General features: G+C 38.8%; 1 protein-coding gene across 3 annotated transcripts in view; it reads right to left on the reverse strand.

Annotated features, from left to right (window-relative positions):
* PDE10A (phosphodiesterase 10A) overlaps positions 1-18803 on the reverse strand; it is a 603707-nt gene that overhangs the window by 308779 nt on the left and 276125 nt on the right. The gene's annotated exons all lie outside the window — the stretch shown is intronic.

The raw sequence follows: 18803 nt of genomic DNA on the forward strand, positions 1-18803 counted from the left end.
CCACGAACTGAAACAATCCAAAGCTTTCAATCTGCTGCACTCAAGATGAAGTTTTACTATATTAGGCTTAAGTGGGCTCCAACAGTACTTAAAAAAAATTGATAACTAATGTTCTTTAGTAAGTTTTATGTGGGGACTTCTTGGAGGGGGAAGAGCAAGTTTAATAATTCTGAAATGATCGAACAGCTAGGCAACTACAATTGTTCCACAGTGGATAATCAAGGTGTGACCCAGAGCAAGACTCCTGCACAGGCCAATCCAAGGTCTATTCACCACTCAAGTCCTTCTTAAACCATATATTTAATGGGATTTGAGTGGTGCACACACCTTGGGCTGGGCCTCTGCAGAGGGGTGCATATCATCCTACAGGATGAATAGCTTTCTCAAAAATATACTTTATTTGTTTAAAAAGCATCTTTGGCCATTTTGACAAGGTGTCATAGAAAAGCTTTGTGCAAAGCTGACCATTTGGGAAACCTCACATTCAAGAAGTTTGTCAATCTAGCCCTTCTACCTTAAGGCGTTAGCTGAAGCCACAGAAAGAGCAGTCTCTCCCTTTTCTTCTTTCCACTGTAAACTGGGAACAACATTTACCTTCCTCCCTCACATGGCTGTGGTGAGACTCAATCAGTGTTTGCAAACCTCTCTGAGATCCATGGATGGAAGATACTATACAACAGTGAAACAAATTCTCTTTATTTGCGATTTGTGTCCACTTCAAGTTTTTTTTTTCCCATTCTGTTGATATGTGAAGTCATTTTTGCTATTAAAACAGCATCTCTAATTATTCAGATAAACTTTAAAGAAATGTCTAAAGTGAGTATGTTCATAACTAAAGCCACTAAATGGATTTTGCTGAATCCTGAAAGCATCCAAAAAGTGCTTAATATAAATAGGCTGATTCTGAGTTTAAAATTCTTTCTTCAAGAATAATCTAACCTCTTTCATGATATACATACCTTATTTTATACACGCACTTTAGAATTTTCACATACATTCCCTTTTCCCCTAACCCCCCCTCTCTTATCACACGCAAAAATGTATTTACAAAATTACCAAGGGCCAAACTGTGCCCTCAGTTATACCCATACAATCCCACTGAAGTTAACATGCATAGCTGAGGGCAGAATTTTGCCTTATGAGTACTATTAAAACCCTCTGAGTATGCCTTCTTTACACAATTATTCACCACATAAATTAGGGAAGTTTGTGGTGGAGAAAAACATATTTGGACTTCCCCGCAATTCAGAGTGACTGCTGGTACATCAAGTAGTTCATGTGTGCAAACTGTCAGCTTTCCTTATTCTTTCTGAAGTGACTAAAGAAGAGGCCATGCCAGACAGTTCATAAGGAAGTCATTAGCTTTGGGATGTCAAAACCCAAATTCAAAACAAGTTATTTCATTTTAAATCTTTAAAATATATATAGTAATTCCTTGAGTGATGGAGTGCAGTGTGTTCATACTTCAAATTAAATGAATTATTGTAATGTATTTGGACTAAATAGCTAAAATAATACATAATATATCAAACCAATTTGGTTTAAATACACATTTATGCAGTGGATAAGATCCAGGTGATACTGTCTCTATCTAATGCACTTTATCATCCAAGAATGCAGAGTTTAGATCAAGAAAGGCCAGGAGGGATCAATATATCTTCATCAAAAAGCATTTAGTCGTTAAGGTCAGTCATTTTCCATGAAAGTACCATGCATTAGACAGCTGTATTCTTTCAACACATTAAATGTTTATTCTATTTATCAGATTCATGCGGTTTTATGCATTTAGCAGTTCTTATTGTGGAATCAATTATCAAGGATTCCCTGGTTCAGCATAATGCAAAACTAATCAGAGGTTTCATTAAACTCAGAAAATTTCCTTGCCCTAAGTTTAAAAATAAAGCTTTTTCACTAGTTCTGTAGACAGCTGTAAGTGAACAAAACAAAAAACCTGCCACTTTGCAATAATTTGCAATGAGGGATCAACCTCAGGAAACTTGCTTCCTAGAACAGTAGACAAACAACAAGGTCAAATACTTGGGGTGAAATTCTGGCCCCACTGAAGTCAATAGCAAATCTCCACTCACTTCAATGGAGTCAAGATTTTGCCCTTACTTTGAAAGGGATATGAATGAATTAATCAATGGAGAGGCATTAATGGTATAATTGTAACTGCAGAGACAAATCCCATAATGACAGCTATTTAGGTGAAGATACACTGGCAAAGAACAGTGGGAAGGTATTGAGCCCCTCAACGGTCATGGGAACTTTGAACACATTCTGAAGCCTCGTATGCAAGAACAGAGAACTCTTCGATCCTAAAAGGCAAGAGTCACCATCAGAGAATCATGGCTGCATTAGAAATGAGTATGGGCATACCCTTAAACAAATCCTTTCTGGAAATTCATTTGGACATTTTTCTAAAGTATTTTTTTTAATTGCTTAAATGCTTTGTCATGATTGCACATTTGCAATTCACCGAGATCTCAGCAGAAAAAACATGCAAGTCAACAGCCTGGAAAAACACAAACTGATCCTGTGAAAGAAGACAGTGATTTGGGAATATTCAAACAAGTTATCACACTTCTACTAAAAAGGGGAGTAGATGCCAGTAAAATTAAATGTAAGTCAACATTGTGTGTTTTACCCACAGATACTCACATTACTTGTGTAACAGAATATATGAACGGTGTAGCTTTTTCAGAGAAGTACTGTTACCAAACAACTGTGGGATAAGAAATCACTAAAAATATCTGAAAGTGAATCTAAAAAAGGTAAATTAACACAAGCCTTTATTTGACAAAAGGTGGCACTAATTACCAAACGATTAATCCCCTGCTCATATATAACACTGCACAGCCAATCAATAAAAACCAAACACCAATAAGCAGAGGTCTGTAGACAAGTATTACTTCTGCATTTTATCATATATAAATGCCAGCAAATCATCTGGAAAGCAGTCTAGGAAAGAATTGGCAACCAGCATTGTAGGGCCTGAGAGCACATTCCAGCTTCTCTGTGATTGCACTGCACGATGTTAAACATGAATGTCCAGCCCTCTTTCTCCTCCCTGTCCTCTGGTATTTATGAACGCATGATGGTTTCAGTGCAAGAAGATCTCTTACACTTTCTAAAACATCTTCACAAAAGTTTCTGAGCACAAGCAAAGGAGAATGCTGGATAGAATACTGAGAATGACCATAATAAGAGTCACCTTGCATAATCTCTAGTTTTGCCACCCTTAGACTAAGCAGTAGTTTACTCTGCAAGTTATGCCACTGAAATCAGTTGGACTACTTGTGGACAAAGTTTCTAGTCAACATAAAGAAGGAAGAATTGGGCCCTTAGTCTGAAAGCATAAGGCAAGTACCAGTGCTGCAATTGGAGACTGATGGGGGAAAAGAAGAACCACGGGGAAGAAGCAAAATTTGCTATAAATTATGAGGCCCGAATACAAGTATGGCAGAAGAGACCAACTGTCCAGAAATCTTCTGAGCCACCCGTAGAGTCTGGCAGCATTTTAATATTATCCTTCCCTGTTTTCACCTCTTTTGTCTTATTTATTTTCTTATTCCCTTTTTTTTTTTTTTAATTATTGCCTAGGTAAGATGGGCTCCATTATTATTTCTGTCATTTCTCAACAAATACATCATTAGTTCCTGAAATGGTGATTGCTCCCTGTGAATGAGGACTTGTCTAACTTAGAAAAGTTGCACCACTGTAATTAAATTGATCTAATTACACCATTTCAGCACTCTTAAACCAGTTTAAAAATGCCTGTATGAATCAGTGTTTCCAAAACGGTGAGTCTCGACCCACAAGTGGGTCATAGGAAGGGTTTAGCAAGGTTGCTTACCATTGCCACCATCCCTCCATATCATTCCGCACCCTGTGCATATCCCAGAAGCACTCCCCTACAGCAGGGCCAGCCAGGGCAGCAGCAAAAGGGACAGTTTACCTCAAAGCCCAATTTGACAGAGTTCCCAAATTGAGTGATGTTGCAATCTGGTGCACAGAGTCGCAGTGCCACTCAAGTTTTGGCCTGTCCACCCTTCTGTCATGATGGAGCAGGAGACCATTCCAAACCTGAGTGGCACCGAGACCCCATGCAACAGGACGCAATGCCCGAAGTGGGGAGCCGGGCCCAGCTGGGTTGGGGCAGGCTCACTCTTCAAACCACCACCAGGAACTCTCCAACCAGGCTGAGGAAGGGAGGAGAAGGGGGGCAGGAGGCTGGGCAATGGTGCTAGCAGTGTAGAAAGCACATAATTGTGTGTTTTTCTTTCATGTTTGAATTTTAAAATGTTAAAATATAGTAAATAGTAGCTACCACACTTACATACGTACTCTCTTTCTCTCCGTGTATAATATATGCAATTGTCGGTCATCTTAATAAACAGTCTGGGAACCACTGGTTTAAATAGCTTGAGCCATTTTAGATTAAACACATTAAATTGTGTAAAAAGAAAAGGAGTACTTGTGGCACCTTAGAGACTAACAAATTTATTAGAGCATAAGCTTTCGTGAGTTACAGCTCATAACTCACAAAAGCTTATGCTCTAATAAATTTGTTAGTCTCTAAGGTGCCACAAGTACTCCTTTTCTTTTTGCGAATACAGACTAACACGGCTGCTACTATGAAACCTGTCATTAAATTGTGTGTTCCTCATTTTCTGGCTGCTCAACCTCAGACATCTGAAGCCTGATATGTAGAAGTTCTGAGCCCCCACAACTGCAACTGAAGTCACTAGAAGCTGTAGATACTCAGCACCTATGCCAAGGCAAAGTGATTCAGAGAACTGAGCACCAGTAAAGCAAGGAGAGCCCGAGTTCTAATTCTGGCTCTCCATTGATTCACTGTGTAGCCTTAAGCAAGTCATACTGTCATTGTGTGTACTTTCTGGTCTGTAAAACAGGGATGACGATGATGTCTACCAACTTACCTTACAGGTGTGCTCTGATTAGCCAATGCTTGTACAGTGCTTTGCACAAATAAAATACTCAGAAAAATCAGTCCCTAAGTATCTCAAATTAGGGAGCAATCACTGAGGTGCGCAAAGTTAATGAAGACTTTTGCATAGTGGCCTCAATCTCCCTGTTTCACAGCTCCTCATCTGTACAATAGAAATTATATTACTATCTCATAAGGGAGTTGAGTAGATAAATTTATTAATGCTTGTGAACAGGGCTTAGTACCACAGAAAAGCACATGGGAAACTAATCACTCCATGCAGGGTTTGGATGGTGTGCACAAAACATTGCATAATGAGGAAAAAAATAAATATTACATAATCATAATACCTCTCTCTTATATAGCGCTTTTCATCAGTAGATCTCAAATCGCTTCACAATCTGCTTTATTCCCAAAGCACTATCTACCCTCTGCACTGAATGAGGCAGGGGTCCTGTGGAAGAAACAGTATGCAATCATGTAATTAAAGACTGTTTCATAATGCACATGCACAAGGTGGCAAAGGCAGTACAGGCACCCTCAAATCAGGCATTTCTTACTTTCAAATGAGGTAGATTTTGCAACCTCAATAACTTTTTTTAATTAGGGTTTTTTAATTGAGAGAGTAGGGGAAAGAGAGAAAGAATGATTTTTTGTGTGTGTGAAAAACTGATCTTTATTTTCCAGAAATATACAAACTTATTCTCTCATTTCTCCATCTTCGTCTTCTTCTTCTACTCCTCTGATGTACAGGACACTGTTACATCTTATCAAAACTTCACCAAGGTGTCCTAACAATGCACCAGTTATGTATTCTTCTGTGTTTGCAAGCTGCATGTTCATGTAACCATCGCCAGACACCAGGCAGCCCTTGTACTCCATGATTGTAGGCAGAGAGAGCATGCTGGTAGAACACTTAAAAACTTTTCAAAAGCTAATCAACATTAGGTGAAGGTGAAGAATATATTTTCTTGTTAATTTAAAATAAATGCTATGACTTTGGCTCTGTATGTAGCAACAGTAATTTTCCCCCAGACTGAACCTCCTCTTTTTTCCTATCCTTTAAAGGCATCTATGATCAGCCTTTTTTCCCCTTCCTGGGGTACTCAGCACCTTGCAGGATTAGGCATTTAGTGCCCCTTCTGTTCCATTGAAATCAATGGGGGAAAAATAGTCAATAAAGCTCTTTGGAATCCATCTGGATGAGACACTCTACAGAAATGCGAGATCCTTATCAGAAAGACAAGTAACCAGCACTTTGAACTTTGGCAATTTAAACAAATGCACACTGATTACAAGACACTTGAGCACACAATTTAATGTAAGAAGTATGTAGAAAAGAATAGCTCCTCATAGTTTATACTTCTAACTTAAAGCATAAAGGAGAAAATATAAGTCGCCCAGAGTAATTTTTTTAACAAACAGATTACAACGGATATAAGCAAGACTCTAAAACCCTTGCCTAAATACAAACTTGCACCAGTTCAGTTAAAGTGATTCAAAGCCAGTGCAAAATTCTATGTAGAGACTCATTTCAGTTTGAAAAGGGCTAATTTCAGTTTAGTTTAAATCTGTTTCTAATCAACATAAACCAACCAAAATAATCATGGCTTAAACTAATATACGAGTCCCATCCACACAGACTTCTGTACCAGTTTAATAAAATCAGTTTAAAATCACACCTTGAGTTAAACTAGTATAACTCTGTATGTAAAGAAGCCTCCCCATGACTTTATGTCTATGATTTTAGCAACATGTGGATTTCTTCTCAGTACTGACCATTTTAAGTGGGTGACCATCTTTGTTAGAATCTTTTTTCTTATGTATAATTTATGGAGAAGAATTCAGCTTCCCTAAAGCCCTTCTTTATACTACATAAGCATCAAACAGAAAAATAGGAAAAAAAAACCCTCCTTTTGTAGGTGATTGGAAAAAAATTGTTTCTTGGCTCTCCAGAATGGATCAGTCAGCCTCAAAGACGTTAAAAAAAGATGTTGCAGAGAGTCAGCAAAGTGGTTCATCACATTAAGGTACACATAGCTGAATGCACCAAAAACAAATAAAAGTTCAGTTCTTACAGCCATGTTGGAAGTAAACACAAATGTAACATCATATTCGTGATCTTGACAGTAAATATTGACACTTGTCTTGGAGCCAGAGTACTTTACATACTGCCCACACAATTGTCATCAATACTAGTCTCTATTGTGGTGGTCTATGATGATATCACACCCACATACAGGTTCTTTAGAGCAGTAGTTCTCAACCAGGGGGTACATCAACTCACCTAGATATTTGCCTAGTTTTACAACAGGCTACATAAAAAGCACTAGCGAAGTCAGTACAAACTAAAATTTCATACGACTTGTTTATACTGCTCTATATACTACATACTGAAATGCAAGGACAATATTTATATTCCAAAGAATTTATTTTATAATTATATGGTAAAAATGAGAAAGTCAGCAATTTTTCAGTAATAGCGTTCTATGAGACTTTGTATTTCTGTGTCTGATTTCTGTAAGTAAGTAGATTTTAAGTGAGGTGTAACTTGGGGGTATGCAAGACAAATCAGACTCCTGAAAGGAATACAATTGTCTGGAAAGGTTGAGAGACACCCCTTTAGAGACAAATCAAAGATGGGCAAGCAGTATGTATGTACCCATATTTGTATTATTCATGCAGGGAGGGAGAGGAACAATATGCACAAATCATTGTGTTACAAATAAAGAATACAACGAAATGTACTGAAGAAAGTACATAAAAGTCCTAGAGTGATTTAGCAGAAAAATGGTAAAAGACTGGGCCAGTTTGCACATACAAAGGTTTGGTATAAAGAAATGAATCAGATAAGAATAATAATGTTCAAATTGCAAAAAGTGCAGAATACACATTTTAGGCACTCACTGTTAATGTATAAATAAATTCAGAAACAATATACCAGCATGGATGCTTGGTGACTTTTATCGATATTAAATAAAGAAAAGAAAAACATTTTTGTTGAAAGGAGATGATGATAGTTAAAGAAAGGGCTGGAGCCACATACAGGAAAAAACCTCATCTTACTTCAATGAAAGAATATCTACAAAATCCTATCAACAACTTGCTGACAGACATCATTTACAAAGTAATGGAAAAATTGTTTCATCTACCCCAAAGACATAAGATTAGAGTTTAAATATAGTCTTCTCTAAAGGGATGCACCTTTTCTTCCAATGAAATCACATTCTTTTGAGCACTGAAAATGTTGCATTCTCCTTCTTTCCTATAATGTTTTTCACTTTGATTTCTTTGTAATGCCCCCACTTTAAGTAGATATGTTACTGTCATTTCCCCCTAATAATTGCAGTCAAAATTATTAGCATATTCTAGCCTCTTGTCATGAATAGATAAACTTTTCCCCCAACTTATAAATATACTTAGCACTTATATAGCAGCTTTCAAAGAGTTTTACAAGGTATTGTCCGATAGAGCAACAGACACAGATGGGTCAAATGATTTGCTCATGGTCACACAACAAGTCAAAGTCCACCACTCTGGTGCCGTATCCAATGGACCACTCTGTTTCATTTACCAATTTGTAGGACATATGGCTCTGTTTTAGAGGTGAAATACTGGCCTATGATTTTGTGTTAGTAAGGGCTGCATTAGCCCATTCAACAGCATGTGCTAGCTCTGCACTAGCTCAAACAATCCAAGGAAATTGAGGTCAGGTATAAGAGGCGCAGACAACTCCACAATCAGAATTTGTGCAACTGCTCAGCTGGCAGGAGGCCTCTGTGAATCACAGACCATTTTCTTCCATGCAGGTTTCTCTCACTACACTGAGTAGATACATGAGGAGAAAGAAAGGCTGAATCAAGGTCTCATTCCCCTAGTTAATATCCTTGACGGATGCAGTTTTCACTGAAGAGAGTTTTGCAGGGATGGCTGGGGAAGCAGTAATCTCCATTCCTTCCCCAACCAAGATGGATGTTTCTGCAGGCCTGTACACATTCCCAGGCTACCTAATTCTTCCCAGACTCTGCATTACATCTGGAATTTGGCCTTCAGTTCTTAGAATAGGACATCATATTATTTAGTCATGACCCTGAGTCACCTAGAGTTTCTTGCCTCCTAGATACAGTGGCTGGAAAGAACCCAGTAGTCCTGAAAGCCATGCTGAAGCTGATTATACTCATAATCATAGACTGACAAATCTGAAAACTAAGTTCCACCAATTAGGATCTATGCTAAAGATCAGCTTCTCAAGGGAAGCTGACTCAAAAACATTATTTGTGAAAAGTAAAGACTGAACCTCCTTCCCAATAAAAGTAGTTTCCCTACAGGTTGTAGTGAGGCACATCAGAAGGCTGGTGTGAAGAAACCTGCGCATGCTGGCTGAGGTGTGAGATTTGGAATTCTTGGTGGGGGAGAGGGGGTGGGTGAAGAACAGGACATATAGGTAAAATGAACTTGAACTGAAGTAACACCAGTGCACTGGCTCAGAGGAAAACAGCTGTTCGGGGTATGCAGGGGGGGAATTAAAACCTGTAGATACGGACAGGGTAACGAGTCAGGCATATGGGGGGAGGGGAAGGAATCTCTACAGAATCCAGCAATCAGGAAGGAAACAGCAGCTAAAATAAGCTGATGGGTGGATGAGGAGGAAATAATATTAAGCAGAGGACCAGATAAGGCCTAAACAGGGGGAGGAGGGGATGATCGTGAAAACAAAAACACAGGAAACAGGGTGAAACTCCAAGAAAGGAATAAGGAGTTCACTCAGAAGAAGTTTCCAAGACATCTGTATATAAATGAAAGAAGCATATCAAAAATAAATAAAATAGACAGTATAGGCAAACAGGTGATATATCACAAGCTTGACATGAGAAAAGTCAGTGAAGGATAAATATTGAGGTGTATAACTTTGCTTTTAGGAAATCTCAGAGTAGAAGAGAGACTAGTAGCTTTAGACATACAGGAAAGTTTGGAAGTAAATGCAATAAGACATCATGGAAGGAACTACTGTTGAGGTACAAAGATCAGACAGTGAAGGGAACTACAGAGAAATAAGGAGGACAGATACCTAGTTATCACACTAAAGATAGGAGAGCCCAAGTTTAGCCTCCTGTTCTCTGAATCAACAGAATTTTTGAGAGTTGCAGAAATGTTGCTGAAATACCCAGGACAAGGACCTTTTCTGCTAATATGATAGGTTTCAGAGTAGCAGCCGTGTTAGTCGGTATTCGCAAAAAGAAAAGGAGTACTTGTGGCACCTTAGAGACTAACAAATTTATTAGAGCATAAGCTTTCGTGAGCTACAGCTCACATCCGATGAAGTGAGCTGTAGCTCACGAAAGCTTATGCTCTAATAAATTTGTTAGTCTCTAAGGTGCCACAAGTACTCCTTTTCTTTTTGCTAATATGATGTCACCCTACAGGCTGAAGCAAATTAAAGCTGCACTACTAAGGGGTACATATACTAGTTTATGTCTTTAGCTGAAAAGCATTAATTCCTAAAAGATCAGGTGGTCTGAAGCAGGAAGAGAAATTAGATGATCTAGTCCTGACCATCTACAACTTCTGAAGTTATTCTTCTTGTTCTTATAGGATTTTTTTTAAAGATATTTTATTTTTGAAAAGCCACTTTAAAACAAAACAAACCACTAAAGTAGTTTGGGCTGCTCCAAAACTGGACTGTGATTAACATCCCAAAGTCATTTATTTTGTGACTTTTTAGGGCTAGGTTAGCATGCTAAACCCCACTGGGAATCAGGGATTCTCCCTCCCAGTGGCACAGAGCTCCCATTTCTAGTCTTTTGGGGCTGTGAGATATCACTTTTTGAAGATGTGACCATTTAATGTACTGAAAAACTATTACTTGCCCAGGATTAAATCTTACCTATCCTGGGATACAGACAGGTGTATTATGGGGAGGTCAACATTTTAGAGAACAAAACATTTCTATGTCAGCTTTTAAAAAAAAAAAAAATTGTACCTGTTTGAAGCTGTTAAATTTTAGCATGAGTTCTGGGCACTGGGGTTGAGGGGTGTATACATGAATTCATCCTCCATCTATGTATTACATTGATTTACAATGATCCAAGCTTTTCCCAATAAATCAATTAGCAAAATCCATCTCTAATTAACAATACTCATGAGCATTAAAAGAATGATTCATTCTTTTTCTTCAGGATAAAATACAGCATGTTGATCTCTAATTTAAATTGTAGTGTTTTTTTTAAATAGTGGATTTGATATGCATAAGGTAGGAGAGAAAACAATGAGTCTCACTTGCAGCCTTTGTTAATTCTTGGCAAGTATATACTGTAATACGTACACGAATGAATGTTAGGAAATAGCCAGCATCTAAGTACATACATATACACAATACTGTTTTCCTCCACACCATTCCCACAACAGGAGCTGCCACGTTTCATTGATGTTCTTCACTACTGCCAAGGCCAAAAATTCAAAAAATCATGAATCAGACCCTTTAAAAAATCATGAGATTTGAAAAGATTAAATCGTGGGATTTGGTCTGTCTGTGTTTTGAACTCCCTGACTACTCCCAATATGTGTGTGATAATGAACAGTTGGAACTAATTCTGTTGTGCACATTAATTCCAGCTCACTCTGCTTCTCCAAAATCCATACCTGCCAACATCTTCTGTCAAAATAAGCAGCAGATCTTTAATTTGCATAAAATTAGAGAAAAATATATAAAGTGCTTCGGATAGTGAGGAAGCTTTCCAACTTCTCCCAAAACTCAAAAATGTCATCTAAATAATTCTGTATCCCCTCCAATCCCCTCCCCACTATTAGGCCAGCCTTTTGTCTGGTTTTAAGCTTGACAGTCCTGCTTTATCCAGGTTTGTTTGCTGTCTGGTACCAGTATAAAACTGGACATGGTTTTGCCCGGCATTGGGCATGGAGGACGCCATTTTGAAGAGCAAGCCATGCTGCTTCTGCTGGCTTCCTCCAAGGGCAGAGTAACGCAAGCAGTGTGGGCCCATGACATTCCTGGATGTACCAGAATGTCCAGTATTCTGGGGGTGCATGAGTGGCCACCTTACTATCCATTAATTATCCATTCCTACAGCAATCGATTCGGCACCTCCAGCCCTGTAATGCATGTCTGCCCTCAGCTCCAAATCAATCATTTTTTGCCCCCCAAGCCCACATCAATTCTGCCCACCCAGTCACACAACTGTCCCTGACCTCCTGCCACTGCGGATGTTGTGCACCCAGTGGTTCTCAACCTGTGGTCCGTGGACCCCTGGGAGGGGCCACAGACTAAGATTTCCAAAGCAGTTCGCATCTCTATTTGAAATTTTGTTTAGGGGTCCACACATTAAAAAAGGATTGAGAACCACTGTTCTCTACGCCCTACAAGGACAGAGAGCGTCCAGGGATTTTTCCACTCCCCTCCCAGTCCTGGGACAGTTCCAACAGCAGTCATCTTCTGCCCCTTCCCAGCATGAGGCTGAAGGAGAAAGAGGAGGAAAGGAGCATAGATGAGCTGACAAACTTATTACAAGAGAAGAGGAAACAGAGCCATTCTGAGCTGCTAGGGTCCGATTCCTCCCCTCCTCCTCCCACCCCCGCACTTTATGAAAGTGATATCAGCTGCTCTTTGCCCCCAGAACAATTCTGCCCTTGAGGGGACAGAGAGCACTGCCTGAAGCAGTTGTGATTGCCTGTCCATCCCCAGGCGGCAGGGAGTGGGGAAGGCAGACAAATCAGAGGGAGTTTTCCCTGGGCGGGCCTGAAAATCACATGAAGACTAGAGTTACTTCACATCATGGTGTGACTGCTCATAGCATGTGCCAAAATCACCTGTGAGAGTGAGCAACACCAATTCATTCTGAATGTTATTCTTTGAGTAACAGATCATTACAGATCAAGGGACCAGCCTAAATAACTCCTGCTGTTCTACACCTTAGGACAAAAAAGTAATGAAGAAATGAACAAAATAAACCACGGAATTATGCCATTTTATTACATTTAAATGACTACTGTGACAATGAATAGCTACATTAAAAAGAAATCTTCCAGAATCAAAACTTTGTTTCCTCGCTTTGTCTGAATTAGATAGTAAAAACCTGCCATTGGATAGAATAGGTCAGCAGAGCTGAGGCTTGATTCTGCTTAAATGCCACATGCAACCACACAAATCTGTGCGGAGTGCCAGTCAGATCTCACGAGTTAAGTAGAGTCAGGCTATGTGAGCATCTGAACAGAAGAAGAAACACCAAGGTGCTGCAGGAAGGGATGTTTGTGAGTCAGTCTGTGTCAGAATTAAACCAGAACAGCAGCACAGAAGAGGTATAAAACAGTGGCCTTAACCATTTGGTGGTAACTAAAGATCCTGGAGGCATGGTCCAAATTCCATGCCTACCTAAATTCCCCTTGCAGTTTCAATTAAATAGTGGCCTTTACTTCCTGCTCTGAAATGTTGCTACACACTCTTAAAATTGCCTTTTTCCCCTCCAGAAGTTGCTGCATTTCAGTGGTACATGAAGCAATCCCTGGCTTAGTTTGTAAAATGCTCCAGGATGGAAGGTGTTATATAAGTGTAATATAATTATTGTACACTGATGCACAAATCAAGTTTCCAGTAAAACTAGCTATCCAATTTGTACAAGAAACACTTGAGCACGTGCCTACACAACTAAATATAAGATTGAGCACTGATTGTGGTGATCTTACAAAATAAAAAAAAGTTCATGGCCCTTTCTGCAGTTTTTAAATGCCATAATACAACAGAATATTGTTTGGTGTATAATACATCCATCTGAGACTTTCCAGTGTAGTGTGATGTTTATTTACCTTGGCGTTTATTTACTGATAAAGAGATCCTCACAGCAGTCAAAGGATATCAACTTTTCTAAAGTTAAAATCAATGCAAAAGTAAAACAAAAAAGGGAAGACCCTTCTTAGAAATTTGAACACATTTTCCTTTTCCACCAATTTTTTTTCATTTACTAACTGTAAGTTCTTCTGAATTTCTACTGATGATTGAAATGAATACAGATTTCTGCAATTCTGAATATCAATGTTTCTGAAAGCATTGGTAATCTCAGCACAGATTTAATACCATGGTTTGAAATAGTTATTTACAATTCAAACAGCCAGCAGAGGGAGTAGAAAATCCCAAAATATATTGAGTCAAAGAAAATAAAGGCAGTTAAGTTTAAACAACAATAAAAAAAACATTGTGTGCAGTGTTGTTGTAGCTGCATTGGTCCCAGGATATCAGAGAGACAAGGCAGGTGAGGTAGTATCTTTGGCCAACTTCTGTTGGTGAGAGAGACAAGCTTTTTGAGCTTACACAGAGCTCTTCTTCAGCTCTGGGAAAGGTACTCAGAGTATCACTGCTAAATACAAGGTGGAACAGATTGTTTAGCATAAATAGCTAACACATATTTCAGGTTTCAGAGTAGCAGCCGTGTTAGTCTGTATCCGCAAAAAGTAAAGGAGGACTTGGGGTACTAATAAATTTGTTAGTCTCTAAGGTGCCATAAGTACTCCTTTTCTTTTTATATATTTCAGGGACCATTTAAAGTGAAGTGGCAACACCTCTCCAGTCATATGGGGGAAAGGGGCAGGGGAAATGCTGGGGGAGGGGTAAATGGGTTATAGATTGTTGTAATAAGCCATAAATCCAGTATCTCTATTCAGTCCATGAGTTTTAGTATCAAGGTTATGAATTTAAGCTCCCAGGTTCGGCATTTGACGGTGTTGTGCAGCTCTCCTTTGAGGATAAGGACTCAGAGGTCGAATATAGAGGGATAGTTTTACTAAAAGCATTCACCTACAGGTGATAATGAGTTGGTTTTGTTTTATTGTCCTTTAACATTTTCCTGCGTGAGCTGGAGAACATAGTGATAAAAAACATTAACATCCTAAAAGTACAAAAGGTGTAAATTCTGTGCTAAGGAAAACATGCCATTTTGTATTTTTAAAAAATAATAAATAGCAAAGGAACAGAGACTATTCTTTAAACAGTGTTATTCATTTAAATCTCATTGACCAAACTACTATTAAACTGAACCCCTGTATAATTTTGGATATATTCAAGCCTGACACTAAACTGTGCTCTGTTTTTAAACTATGGACATACATTCAGAGAATATCTGATGGGCATGTTTTATAAAGCAAAAAGTAAATTAAAACAATTTCAAAAATTTACTGGAAGCTGCTACATACACTCTATTGGTATTAGAATAATGAAGGAGAACAATTTTAAAGCTGAATAAAGGCAAGTTTTAGTCTGTACAACAGATTAAAAAGTTGGTAAGAACAAGTATTTACTGAGTTTTAGCAGAGATAAGTGACTCAGTGGCTTGGGTGTGAAAGTTTTATGAACACATACATATGTACCCATCCTAACACTCTAATTTTCACCAGACCAGATTAAATGACAGTGGTTCAAATACCTGATACCACTACCAAAGGCAGGAGGGAGGTCAGTGTGGGTGTCAGGGCACTTCATTACAGTTATAAAGCTTTAATCCAACAAAACACAAAAAACCTGTCCTATTCTGAAAAGTGGCATCTCACTCAAATGGTGTGATCCCAGTGTCCATTTGTTTGATTCTCCCACAAAGATTCTTCTGCTTTCTTTCATACTGCCCCTTCCACAAGGAATGCGCTCCCTAATTGATATGTGAGATCACTACCTCCCCAACTTAAGACCTAGTTCTGCTACGATGCCTACAAGAAATCAGTCAACCAATGACGCTGGGGAACATATGATTTATTTATAATCACAAGATTTAGATCCATGAAGTTGTTCAATAGCTAACCTATGTAACTGCATGAGCCTTTTATCATTACCCTGCTCGTCACTGCTCCCATTCCCTCCTACTCCCTGATATATACAATCTTTCTTTCTAAAGAAACAAGTGAATGCTCTTCACAGCAAGGCCCCTAGTGTTCCCACATGTTTGCACACAGCAACAGAACAATCCTGATACAGCTTTTCAGTGACACTCCAAATCCCATAAATAATTGTTTATATTACTTCAGTGCATTTCTACTCACGTAAACAATGCAGAACCAGCACATTTATAAGAGAGAGAGCCAAAGCCTATGCTGGCTACTGCATCATCAACTAAGTTTTAAAGGAAGATTCAATAGCAAAACCTACTTCTGCTCAGTCACACATCTGAATCACTGCTGAAGACAAACATTTGTCCTACAAAATCTTGATGACAAGTGACGATACATAAGCCAGAGATAAAACAGCTTGCTTCCAGGTTGAATTTCCCATTAGCTAGGCTAACGGGGCATTCAAGATACTTCTTTAGCTAAAATCTCATCTTTCCCCACCCTTCCACGTCCCACTACATCCACCCTTCTTGGATGATTACTTCATAGTGATGCTTTAAGTTTGCCATATTTAAATGCAGACAAACTCGTGGCATCACAACAAAGCATTATTGAGACATGAGATTGCAAACATGAGGCCCAAAATATCAGTGTCACAATAAGAAAAGGAGTACTTGTGGCACCTTAGAGACTAACAAATTTATTAGGTGCCACAAGTACTCCTTTTCTTTTTGCGAATACAGACTAACACGGCTGCCACTCTGAAAAGTGTCACAATAGTGTTTCTACCAGCACAGGTCTCCAATCTGAAAATACTTATGCATACGAGTAATTTTCTGTATGCGAGTAGTCCCCTGGGACACGCACATGGAAAGTTATATGTGTGTTTGCAGAAGTGGCCTCTTGGAAATTAAGACCATTCCACAAAAAATGGGAATGGGTGACAATTTACAATATCACAGCTATTGTGGAATTCCACTGGAGAATGGACCCAAAATCAAGTTTTATGGATTAGATTAGATTAGATGTTTCCCAAAGTTTATTTTATAACCCAAATTATCTTAAATATATAGTTTTTAAAACTTTGAAAAACACAATATAATGATAAAAGACATTTACCTGACCCACTGCAGGCCAGTGCAATGCTCTAGTTGTGACAAAACCAGTATGTGGAATGTTTGGGCATCACAGCAGAGCAAGAACCAGCCAGATGTGGCATGAACTGATACTGTAGGACCTGAAATAAAAAATATAATCAGCTTTTAGCTAATATTTTGAATGCCAGTATTAGCCTGGTTAGCGTGGAAGTGTGGAAGAGCAGTGAGGAAATAAATTCCTAGCAACTTCATCTGAATCACAATGCTGAGAACTTCAATTAGGTCACCTCAATGTCTCTTTTCCAAGAAACCCATCCCAATTTCCATAATCTTCCTTATGTAAATTTCCTTTAGTCATTATATTGTGCAGTTTTTCAAAGATTTTATTTACACACGCACAGTGTTTGGGATAGAAAGTAATAAACTTTGAGATATGCATAGTATAATCCATCAGACTCATTATCTTCATCACCCTGAACTACCTCACCTTCTTTATAACAGTAATATCATTCTTACAATACTGTAACCAGTACTGCATGCAGTATTCCAAATGTGGACTGACAAGTGCATTTTCCAAAAGATATTCTGCCTTTTGCAATAGCCCCACTAAAACTGTCTAGACTCTAGTATTTTGTTTTGACTTTCTTCCCTTGTATATTTAAATTTAATTTATTTATTTATTTAAGAGCTTCTCTATGAACTGGGCTCATGTTTTCAAAATATTTTACATAATAATCCTGCAAATCCTTTTCCTGATGAAGAGTGCCAGAGAACTGCCCAACTGGCAGAAATTAACTGGTTTAGTCTCTTGTTCTCAGACTATTTATTTTAAAATATCTGACTTGTGCCATAAGTATGAGTAGCCTTCTACCATCTCTCTCAAAGTGGGAACAGGAATAAAGACAGCAAGAAACCCCATGGCTTAGGCTTTTTCTTTTAATTCTGCTTCTACAAACACTTCTGGAATTAGGTATACATCTTTGTAATGTAATAACACTGTGTATGTGAACATGCATAAACAGCTATATAAAAATTTGATTGTATGGCAGGGTGACATATTGATCAACATGGAAAGAAGTGCCAAAGCATGTGTAAGGGAGTCCTTTCCCACACCAATCAGATCACAAAGCAACAAATATTTACTATGCTAATTACACTAAAATCACTGAGGAGTTATCAAGCAATGTGCTGCGATTTTAGCTAGCATCCCTGCAATTTTTACTTTGCTTCCAAAATGCCTATATTTGTGTATGTCAAACAGCTTTTACATGCACCCAAAAAAATCAGCTAATCAAACTGAACCTGTGACATTAAAAATAATTATGATTCAACAGTCTTTTAGTTAACACACCCCTATGGCAATAACCAACTCCAAAAACTACCTGTGATTTTTTTTTTTAAATGAAGTAACTGGATGTCAAAATCGGCCCCAAAGCATTTTCATACTAATACAGTTACAATACCCTGGGGAGGAAAAATGCAACTCAGGTTCCAAGTAAAGCAGAAAAAGCTCAATACAGTTCCATAAATATTTGCACTTGGGTGAAATGAATTTCTCCTAAAACAAAACCAGGGGTGCTGGAACAATTTGTAAAGCAGTGGCACTGAGAGCCATTGAACCAATCTGTAAATCCTGTATATGATGGAAACCACGTCAAGTCAGGGGGTGCTGCAGCACCCCCAGGTACAGCGCCTAGCACAAAGGACCAATCCAGGCGCGCGGTCAGAGATTGGCTAGTTCATGCGGCCCATTAAGCAGAACAGCGAGAAGTCCCAGAAAAAAGCCCGTTTGTCCTTCCTTCTCCATTGTGCAAACCTCTCCCCCAGTCTCCTTTCGCAGCCAGAGCCTGGCAACTGCTCCCCGTGTCCAGAGCTTCCCGGGCGCGACTCCAGTCGCCAGTCCCAGCAGCGAAGGGGGGTGGAGAGACGCGAATGCG

The sequence above is a fragment of the Dermochelys coriacea genome, chromosome 3, assembly GCF_009764565.3.
Source record: "Dermochelys coriacea isolate rDerCor1 chromosome 3, rDerCor1.pri.v4, whole genome shotgun sequence".
Taxonomy (NCBI): Eukaryota; Metazoa; Chordata; order Testudines; family Dermochelyidae; genus Dermochelys; species Dermochelys coriacea.